Source organism: Episyrphus balteatus, chromosome 2 (assembly GCF_945859705.1).
Source record: "Episyrphus balteatus chromosome 2, idEpiBalt1.1, whole genome shotgun sequence".
Lineage (NCBI taxonomy): Eukaryota > Metazoa > Arthropoda > Insecta > Diptera > Syrphidae > Episyrphus > Episyrphus balteatus.
The window spans coordinates 76,505,838-76,516,627 of record NC_079135.1 but is presented as its reverse complement, the minus strand read 5'-3'; positions in this window follow the sequence as shown (position 1 = coordinate 76,516,627).

Below are 10,790 nucleotides of genomic sequence, written 5' to 3'. Positions count from 1 at the left end.
TGCAGCCCGGAAAAATTTCTGTTCCATTGATTACAATAAACCGTGACGGATATGTGAAAAGTTTCCCTACAATAGATACAAGTAGACAATAATATAAGGTGATAATCTAATAAACGTTATAAAATCGATATCAAATATCAAATTATACTTATACATAATTTCCATCTCTCATTTCAACATCATTTTATAAAAAATATACCTAACATGATATCGATACTTTTAATTGAATTTCAATATTGTCTTAACAAGTCAAACACCATACAAAATTGGTAGTCTGGCGCCGCAAAGAGACTTTACAATTAGTTTTATGAAGTAGAAGTAGTAGATTGTATTGCCTCCAAATTTAATTTTTTCATACGATTAAATAAATCGCAGTGAATTTATGATTATGTAGCACCGAAGATCTTGCCAATTTTCGCTATTGCCTTCCATATTTAAAACATATTTCCATACGTCAAAATTAAACCATACTTCCAGTCACAGTAGCTTCAGAAGAACATACAAAATTAAAAACATTTGTAGATAAAAACATATCTAAGGACAACCATGACACCAGAAATACTATGAGATTTGATATTAGGCGTGTTTTATTCTAATACTCAGTAGCTACTCATTTTTCATTTTATTCGCAAAACAATAATAAAAATTACACAAGTAAGTATTTTTGGTTTTATTGTTTTTCGAATAAAAGAAAAAAATTTGCAGCTACTGAGTTGTAGAAAAAACACGCCTATTATTATTATGATGCCGCAATAATGACGGGTTGGGGTCAAAATTCTGCCGGGGTCAAAATTCTTTTGTCAAAATTCTGCTTTCAAAACTCTGCCTAACAAAATTCTGCTTTCAAAATTCTGCTTTTCAAAATGCTGTTTTTCAAAATTCTGTTTTTCAAAATTCTGCAAAAAATTAAAAAAGGGTTTGGAAAATGTTAAAAAGCGCGCGCTTTTTATCTATATAGAATTTTGAAAAGCAGAATTTTGACCCGATCCCGATAATGACCTAACTGATTTCTTAACTTTTCTCAAAGGCTACAATTATATAGATGTTTGGGTTCTTTTGGACTACAGAGGATTCCGCATTCAAAAGTTCATCTCATGTTTGTGTAATACTTGTATATTTATAATTTCAAATAGTATAAATTTAGCCCATTCACGTTAACTGGAAAACTTACGTTATTAAACCCCCCAAAAACCGTATAAAGCCCAAAATTAGAGTTGTCAGACCTTTGAAATCGACATTAACACGAGTATGGCAGCAAAACTGCGTACTTATATTTTGGTTATACCTCTACTCCCAAAATTTTCTCGGCCTACTAGCAAAAAACTAGCTTTTTTCTCACTTTTGACTAGTACATGGAGAGTTTCGGAGTTAGATTACTTCTACAATACGATGGTTACAATAACGATTGTGGGCTCATTTTATAGGTAATTATAAGTACTATAATTCATTCTTGAAGAATTATCCAAACAAATCAAAAGTTCGTCAGATATATGAAAAAATGTCATTTTGTCCCAACCTTGCGATACAAACCCGCACTTTGACTAACTATAAAATTTTATTTAATCAACTCACGGAATTGTTTTGTATATCATTGTTTAGATAATTTTATTGTTAATAAGTCCTACCTTTGTCATTTTCTGTTAAAATGAATAACAATGGAGCTATTCAATAAAAACGCTACCAATCTCTTTTCCAAGATGGCGGCTGTTCCCAACCTCCAATTTTCCCAACAAATTGACTTTTATGATAAGGACAACCACCCGAACACATTCCATGAAAAAAATTTTGTCCCGCGAAAAATGCGATTTCATGCCCATATTTTGACTAATTGCCCTGAGCTATATGTTTTTCAAAAAATTTGGCAAAATTTTCGAATATTTGTATTCTATATTGTGTTTTGGTTTCACAGATCTTTTTATATAACTCACAAACCCCTAAAACTATCATATTAGATTTTTTCAATAAATTCGAATTATTCATTTTTTCAACTAAAAATTATTTTAATTAATTTTTCGCGTCCGTTTTTTTTTAATTTCATAAATGCAATCTTGTAGAGCGTTCAATTTTATACAAGAAAATGATTAAATCTAGCCTTTTTGATGAACCATTAAAAAGATACAAAATTCTAAACACAAATACACAATCTTTCCCATACAAATCGTATGGGAAATAGAAAATTGCGATGCGGCGGTACTAAATGTTAACATTAAGGGCTGAAAGTTTTACAGTATTTTTTTGTCGTCATTTCCAACAATATTTTTAACAATGCTTTGAACAAAAGAAAAAAAAAATTTTTTTGAATCAGTCTACTGTATAGTATAGGGCTTATGATGCGAACTACCTTAAATAAAGGCCCCCAAGCTAAAGTCTGTAGTCGCTGGATGATCCAAATATCGTACATTGCCGAAACAGAATTTGGAATTAAGGCTCCTGATCTTTTAATAACAAAAATGACAACATTCCTTCAGAAAATTGTATGATCTAATATTTGAGAATTGCAACCCGTTAAAATTATTTACATATATTCACTTAAACAATATTCTTAGCATTTGATCTTGAATGAATTTATTTCCAAGAGGGTATTATTTTTTGATAAGTAAGTGAGAAATAAGTAAATCTTATGTTGAAAAGTAAGTTAAACAAGGATAAAAAATACTTTCTTTACTCGAACCAAATAGAAACTTGTACATTTCAAAACATTTTGTGCCTTTCAAAATCAAAAATAAAGGTATTTGTTGTATCTATGTTGCAAAAAGAAATATATCTATTTTTGTTACGTATACGCCGTAGTGATCGTTATAGTAAATAGAAATACTTTATTAATAAATTTGATAAATAAATGTTTTTATTCAATTACGTCTAGCAATTATTTAAGGATATTATCATGTACATATACGTATATGGGATATGGAAATTTTAAAGAACATTCACATGTACATTAGGGTGTGTTATATTTTATATTTTTTTCGAAAAAGTCAAAACTCTTTTCCTAAAAATTTCATACTACTTTTTTATATCTTTATTTATGTATTTTTGTATATTTGGTAATACAATTTAAATCCAATTTAATTTGTTGGCATTGCATCCAAATAGCAACTTATATAAATGCAATACAAAAATCTTATATGAAAAATGAATTATGATTAATATTATGAATTAACAGTAATAGTTATTCAAATAATTGGAAAAAATGAAAAAACAATTCTTACCAAACAAAAATAACGAAATGTTATTTTAGTAAACAAATTTGTTGACACTCATCATTATTTTATTAACATATATGTATTTTATTTAGGTGTAGTTCCTGAAAAAAAAATAATATTAGTATTAATTTCATATTGGATTTGTAAGCTGTTTTCACTACAAGAAGACCGACACTAATGGACAAGCTTAATGCAATCATTATGTTGTACTTATCCTCGTCTATCAGTCTATATGTATTTATAAGGAGCTACAGTTTTAACATATGGACCGATAAACACCAAACTATAGTAGCGCTTTTTTTTCAGAGCCGTATTTAGAAATGATATTTATAGGATCAAAAATAACGGGACACTCATAACAATTTTGAAAAAGTTTGACATCTCAAAAGATTTTAGGGCCTGTTTGTTCACACTCGATTATCTTTAAATCATGAATTTTTCTATGGAACAATTTTTGATTAAAAGATAATCAACTGTGAACAAACTGGCCCTTAGTGAAAAGATTCAAATGTAACTTTTAAACCAAGGTCTAACTTTTAATGAAAAAAGTTTTTTTCAATATAATTTTACTAATGACACCTGCCATAGAACCATCATTTCTGTTTATAGTTTTAAAAATCTACATTTTGAAAAAAAAATAATTTTTGGATTAAAAAAAATGATTTTTTTCTTGTTGATAAATCAAATCGAAAATATTTTGACTTAACAATAATTAATTCCTCCTTAATATTTTAAAAAATATAATTAATCACTACACATATGTACCAACTCTATTTAATTTTGTTTTCAACAAATTATTTATTTAAAATGTTTATTTAAAAAACAGCTCTAGCAATTTTTTTTATCTTTTTTTTTCTAAAAATGCAATTTTGCCTATTTTTTACGGCACTGAGCGTTAATATAACGGTTTCAAATGATAAAGGAAAATAAAAACAATGTTGAAAACTGCATACAAATTTAAAGTTGATGATCTCAAGTGGTCCATAAATCGGTTCTTAATTTTTTAAACTTCACGTCATTATATTGATATTTTTAAGTCAAATTTTTAACCGCGATTACCATAAAAGTTGTAAATCGAATTATAATTGGGGAAAATATAAAAAATAAACATTTGAAGCAAAAAAAAAAAAACTGTTTCAATTCTTGTCCATACCGTTTTTTATTTATATTTTTTTTAAACTTTAGCATAAAATTTATAAAAATAGATTTTAATTAACGTACCAATTTAATACACACTTTAAACTTTAAAACTAATGACGTTAGATTTTTTGAAATAATAACTGCAGAGGAACCACCGTCTATATAGTTTAATCAATGTTTAAAAGACAACTAATTGTTAATAAATTTGCAATATATAATATAAGTTTCGTAATAAACCCGTAAAATCCTACTTTCTTGATTTAAATCTTTTGTTTATTTACCTGAAAGAAAAAAAAAAACTTTAAAAAACTTGTGTTTGTTTTACGAGTTCAAAACAAAAACTTTGTTTTAAACGTTTTCTAGAAAAATAAAATAAAGCAAACACGTTAATTTCAATTCAGTGTTTAAATATTATTTGCCAAAAAAGCTTTAAAAGTTTAAAAATAAAATATGATTATTCATGATTTGACATTATAGGTACTTTCTTTTTTTTATTTAAAAGAAAAAACACCTTAAACGTGGTGATAAAAATACATTTGAATTGTTTTGGAAACTGGGTGTTTGTTTACCAAGTGTTTCGTTTTTGTTTTTTAAATGAGTATATAGGTAAATTTTTTGTTGATTTAATATAGAATCGCTTAGAGATTAAGAGATTGGAAGTTTGAAACAACTTTTTTCGATATTCAATCTATGTTAGTGATTGGATAAATGACAATAAAGAACCTCGTCTACTAATCAATACATTAATAGTTCACAATAATAGTACACAAAAATAGATAGTTCTCAATGTTTCTTTTCTATATAATTTGATTTAAAGCATTATTCAGGGTTAAAGTTTTGTTAGTCTAAGGTTATGCTTCACAATTTTTGACTAGTCACTATTTAATGAAAAACTATACCATTTCTTTTCAGCTATTTTTTTTTGTTTTGTTCAGTTTATCAGTCAGAAAATTAAACCCTTAGGCGTACTTCACACATAGCCGGCGACCGTCTAACCGGTCCAGGTAGCCGGTTTTTCTTCATAAGTTTTCAATTTAATCGTTTGAAGGCGCCCATAAGAACGTGTATCTAGTAACCGGCTTTCCAGGCCGTTTACCCGGTTCCCGGCTATGTGTGATGTGTGAAATGGGCCTTAGTTAAAGGACTTTGTTTGGCTATTCGAACTAAGACGTTTTTAAGTCTGTAGGTATTTCAAAGGTCGTAAAACGTTATATCACCTCGTACATCTTAATTCAATTTTCTAAATTCAAAATTAAAAACATTCACCTTTCATTCGTGTGCATTTTGTTCGTAAAAACATATTTGTCTAGCACAAAAAAAAATAGAAACGAAAACACAAGGTTCTTAAACAATCATTTTATTTTTAAAAATAATGTTTGGAAATCAAAAAAAAAAAAAAAAATAGGTAAATAGGAAGCTAAGTAAATAATATAGATTTCTATCCAAATAAATGCAATCTGAGACTTAATTTTTCTCAAGTCGTTGATCTGCGATATTTTAAAATGGGTTATATTAAAGTTGACACTTAAAAATACATTTTAACTATATAATGTTATGTATCTATGTATAATGTATTTTAGTAGTCTATTAAATAGACCGGAACTCCAGAGCACAAATTTTTAATTTAGTTTTAACTAAAATTCTAACCTAAAATCTATGAAAAAAAGTTAAAAAATTGAGGATTTCATTTTTGTAGGGGCATTCGGTGTATGAAGCCGGTACGTCCAAACTTTGTACTAATAAAATAAAGTAGATGATGATGATCTCTGTAGGTCCGAAACTTCTTTAAATAAATCACTCCAAAAGTTGAACATTTTCCACACAAAGTAGACTAGGCCAAATTAAATGGGACTTGAGCCAAAGTCGAAAAGCCATTAGACTAGTATCAAATCAAACCTGAAGGCTTCTGCATATAAATTGTGATTTCTTTTGAAAATCGTATGAGTGGTAATAGAGATATTACCGTATGTTAAGTTCATATTAAGAACTAATTTTCCAGGAGAAGCATAAGACCTATGTAATTATTTAGTATCAAATGAAAGGTAATTTTGTGTCCCGAACGTGTCAATTTTTTTTTTTTCAATTTTTGTATATTGAACTTACTATTTACAATTTACTTAAAATAACTTATTTCTAAGATACTTTGATAGATACAAAATTTTGCTGGCACAAAGGGGGCCTGCCGTAAACAATGACAGAGTTAGAAAATATAAACAAATATAATAAATGGATAAACTTAATTTAAAAAGTCTGCTGTCTAGGTTGTCTTTGGGGTGTTTAGACCCGGATGTCCAGTTGTTGGGTTGGTTGAGTTGGGTTGGTTTGGTTGGCGTTTAGCCGCGGTAGTATGCCGACTGGGTGTCGGCATAAAAATGAACTGCTTCTTTGTTGTCCATTGAAATTATGTGCTCATCCAGTATATCCAAAGCGCAAAGGTACCTAGGTTCGGGATGTCGTCGTTGGGCTGTCATTATTCGCATCAGCTGATTGGGGTGATTGGCAATATTTCCTACAAGTATCTTCGCCGATTGCAGTATATGCTTGTCCAATGGTATGATTTTTGCTTCCTCGTAGAATCGCTTGTTGTCGGTCGAAGATAAGTCCAGTGCACATCCTCAGTAATTTTCTCTCGAATATTCGTAGTTCCTTAATGGCTGTCTTGGAGATGGTGTAACATAATGGAAAGCTATAGGCAATGACTGGTCGCAGAAGCTGCTTTTAGATCAAGAGTTTCGTTGGTTGACTTAATCCTGTTCGTGACCCGAATACGTCCCGAACTTATCCCCAACGTGTCCCAAATTTGTACCGAAAGTGTCCCGAACGAGTCCCAATTAGGTCCTGAACGTTCAAGAGTTTCTTGGTTGACTTAATCCTGTTCGTGTCCCGAATACGTCCAGAACTTATCCCCAACGTGTCCAAAAACGTGTCCCAAACGTGTCCCGAAAGTGTCCCGAACGTGTCCCGAATGTGTCAGGAGCGTTGCCCGAACGTGTCCCAAACGAGTCCCGAACCTGCCCCGAACGTGTATGGAACGTATCCCGAATGTGTCCTGAATACGTCCCGAACGTATCCCCAACGTGTCCCGAACGTGTCCCGAATGTGTCCTGAACGTGTCCCGAATGTGTCCCGAACGTGACCTGAACGTGTCCCGAACATGATCCGAACGTGTCCCGAACAAGTCCCGAACGTATCCCGAACGTGCCCCAAACGTGTCCCGAACCTGTCCCGAACGAATGTGTCCCAAATATGTCCCGAATGTGTTCCGAACTTGTCCCAAACGTGTTCCGAATGTGTCGCGAAAGTGTCCTAATGTGACAATGTATCAAAATGTGACTTCTGTTGGGATTACATCAAGACGTTTTTGGATTGTTATTGTTGACCTTGATTAACTCAGGTACGATTCATGCGTCAACCTCAAAACAAAAATTCATACAAGTGTATACCTTAATAAGTTTCTATTCAGGGATTCAGTCCGTATTTGACCTGAACAATTGCAGTCAATCAGAGTTAGTTTATTTATTTAGAATATGGTCATAAATTTTAAATATTTTCTCATAGTGTTTTTGTTTTAAACGTAGTTACGTAATTGTCTGCGATTTCAATGATTGGAATACTTCTTGGAACACTTGAAAACAATGTCAAATTGCAAACAATTTATTATGAACACTTTTCAAATTGTACATATCCCACATGCATTATTATGCCATGACGTCTAGGGTCTGTTACGTTGAAATAATTTTTTAAACGTAACTATGTGAATAGTTCTTAGACTTATCTCTATTCAAATACAAATAATGTTCTTAGAGCTATATCAAAACATGAATTGTTGACGCTTAACGTCAGACTTTCACTAGCAGACTTAAAAGCGGCTGGGTGGCAATTTGATTTATGAAATCAAATAGTTTGTCTGAATCGTTTTCCTTTTAATTTCAAATAATTAATAGTTGTTAGTGAACGATGGGGTTTGAAAAACTTCTGGGGTTAATTGCTTCTAAATGTTTAGTTTAATTTCTATAACGCAGATTTTAAGTGACAACTATTTTGTTCTTTGGTTGACATCAGATCCAAATGTTGCTTATTTTCTAATGATTGAGATTTAAATGTTTGAAATAATGCTTTAGTCATTCATTTCTTAACTAACTTGCAGGTGCATTTTTGTTTATAAAGCCTTCGACCATTTTCACAAAATCTCTAACGAATAATAACAACTTTGTATTTTTAACCTTTTTATATAGATAATATACAGTGACGAGCAAAAGTGGTCAACTGTTTTGCCTTTTTTGAAAAAGTTGTTTAAAACTTAGTGTTGTTTACATAAATTAAATCGTTTTAATTTTATTATTTTTCTATACTATGCAACCATTAGTTTTACTGGTTAAAACTTTTAAAAATGCTTCATTATCCAAAAATGGAGAGTATCATATTGGTATATGGACTTGACCAATTCTGCTCGTTTTGGAAAAAGGCTTTTGTTTCAATATATTGAGTGTACTAGAGTTAATTTTTACCACTTTAAACAATGCCTCGAGATACGATCTATCAATCTGTGAAGAAATAGTTTGTAAATTCCGTCGTATTTCAGCTTAGTGGAGAGCTCAAAACTCATCACTTTTAGGCTTGCGTTTTTTACTGCCCTTACAATTTCTTCAAAATTTTCAACAGATTTTTAGCCAAAATGGGACAGGGCCTTATGCTGACTACGAAATTGTCTTAAATTTCCGATTTCCGAAGCAATATTTGACAATTCTAAAAGTTTTGGTCATGTCTTCATCTAGCTGAAAAATTATATCAGACAACACGTAGTCTTCTGTTGCCAAAAAACTTCTGGTGTTTAAATTTATCTCGTCAATCCAATCTACCTTTTACCATTGGGTATGATTCTTTTTTGTGGTTTTAGTTGAAGTTTTAGTAAAAGTTCATCTAGCCTTATGATTTTTGACTCAAAAAAGCAAAGCAATTGTAATAAAACTGAATTTTTAGTTTTTTCTCAAAAAAAGTAAAAAAAAAATTACCTACCATACAAAGTTTTCAAATTATACCAAATAACTTGAAAACGGCTCTTACGATTTTGATTAAACTTTGCATATGTAACATTCAAAGCAATTGCAATAAAACTGCATTTTTAGTTTTTCTCAAATAAGTCAACTAACAAAACAAAAAATTTGTATTTAACAAAACTTTAGATTCCATGTCGACTCTTCCCCTAAATCAACAAAAATTGTTAAAAATTTAACTGTACATTCAATGAAGATGTCTCAATCATGTGATCATAGCCCCCATCCCCCCCCCCCCCCCCCCCCCCCAAATTTTAGAAAACCATATGATGAGAATTTGAACAAATACCTACAACCCTAATATGTACATACTTGTGCATAATAATATGCCGAACTTGATGAATTGCTTTTATATTTTAGTGATAAATCGATTAAGTTTCAAAAAACTTTGAACAAAATAAAATATATGAAAAAAGTATTTTTTTTTTTTTAAGAAGTATCTACCTTCTACCTACTGATTTGCATGAAATTTTCAACCCTCTTATAAGGGGGAACCATAAGTCGTACACAAAAACGGATAATTATAAATTGATTGTCTCTTTTTAAGAAAGTATACAATTTGTTTTTGCTAAAAGAGCTCTTTTTTGAAAAAATACGACATAAACACAAATACTATGCATTTTTTGTTTTTTCTTGGGAATGCCATTCTTATAGTTGTATGCTAAATAATTTTTTTGGTCAAATTCAGATTACTGACTTGTTAAAGCTTGTGGTAACACAGCAAACTAGGCTGAATATGAACAAGAAACGAGAATGCAAGAAAATTGTTCCTTCAGCCTTAATATTGGAAACTTTCATTTTTAAATGATATAGGTATATTGACGTTTGGGTTGCATTTTGTCTGTAGATACTAATCACAAATACTGATTATTTTTGTACTTTCTACACTGAGGGAAAAGCCACCATAAAACAACGTGAAATCAATGAAAACCACATTGATTTAACTATTATTCGGAATGATTTTGCGTTGAATATGAACATTTTAAAATCAACGTGGAAAAATGGTTAATTTTTGATGGTTTCGTATCTTAAAGTCACATAAATTAAAGTAGGTCATCTTTGAAACAACGACGTTTCAACTTCAATTTATTTTTTCCCTCAGTGTATACCTATCTATTTGAATCTTAACTAGCGTAAAAGTAAAAAGCATTTTTGAAATATTTTTTTTTTTTTATAATTAACGCGCACTAAAGGGAGTAAATACCCTTCATATGTTAAACACAGTGCGAGCTTCAGGAAAATAGGGAGGGATTTAAAAGGAGAAACCGATGCACATTAGTTTTAAAGCTCTGGACATTAAAATGGCAGGGAAAAACTAGGGCTTAAAAACTCGATTTTTCAAATTCAGACGTGATATACACTGCTCTTGGAATCAAGAAAAATGCACAAGACA